The sequence below is a fragment of the Propithecus coquereli genome, unplaced genomic scaffold (genome assembly GCF_000956105.1).
Source record: "Propithecus coquereli isolate 6110/MARCELLA unplaced genomic scaffold, Pcoq_1.0 Scaffold21, whole genome shotgun sequence".
Lineage (NCBI taxonomy): Eukaryota > Metazoa > Chordata > Mammalia > Primates > Indriidae > Propithecus > Propithecus coquereli.
Window position 1 is genome coordinate 916,015 of NW_012146078.1, and position 1,217 is coordinate 917,231.

Sequence of the window (1,217 nt, forward strand, 5' to 3'; positions counted from 1 at the left end):
CTCAAATTAAAAACTGAGAAGAATTTTTACTTCGTATCAGAGTAGGTGATAGAAATAAAAATCACAGGCAGCAAAAACCCAATGTGGCAGATACATATTCCCAAGGCAGCCACTCCAATATACCCCATCCCATGTCCCATGTGATCTTACAATGTTCCGCTGACACTTCCTCATAAAAAGATGAGGTCTATTGCCTGACCCCATAATATGAGCCTCCTTAGTTTTGTGCTTTTAACAAATAGAGTATAGAGGAAGAGTCACTGTGTGACTTCCATGGCTAAGTTAGAAAAGTCAATACTACTTTCGCCTGGCTCTCTGTCTCTCTTTCTCTGTACCTTACCCTTGGAACTCAGCCACCAGGTGTGAGAAAGCCCAGGACACCTAGGAGGGCCACGAGTAGATTTCCTGGCTATAAACTCAGCCAAGTTCTAAACCAACAGCCATGATCAACCGCTAGGTATGTAAATGAACAAGCCTTCTGAAGATTCCAGCCTTCAGACTTTGAGAGACCCAGCTGATGCTGAGTGGAGCAGAGATGTGCTACCCTAATGGGCCTTACCCAAATTGCAGATTTGTAAGCAAAATAAATGCTATGGTTTTAACCCACAAAGTTTTAGGGTGGTTTGTTACACATCAATAGATAACCAGAAGGCCCTGGCACACACTTTGTCACATAAATGGGAGTGATCCTGCTGTTTTTAAACTGGAATTGGGAATACTGTCTTCTCTTACTGCTTGTCCCACCATTCAGAGAAGCAGGGTCAACTGCAAAGTTGGACAGTTCATCCTCCATATGCACAGTTGCTATCTGGAGTTTGGCAGAAGATTACAACAAAAACAATTTAATACTATTCACTAATACTTACTGAGTGATTGTGATTGAGTCAGCATGGTGTTAAGTATTTTGCCTGCAATTTCTCATTTAATACCCTCGACCACTATATAAAGTACATAAAAGAAATTTGGAAAAGTTAAGAAATGTATCCAAAATTTCTGAGCTAGAAGCCAAGGAGACTATTTAAAACCAGTATACTTAACCACGTGTAAATGTAGAACCATTCTCACAAACTCTTGAATCAATGAGGAAATAAAAACTTCACTGAGAGCCTTTGGAAAATAATGACAAAGAGAATGTGATAAAACAAAATAATGTGTCAAAATTTATGGGATGTGGCCACAGCTGTACTCAGAGAACCAGAGTAAAATGTACTCAGAGT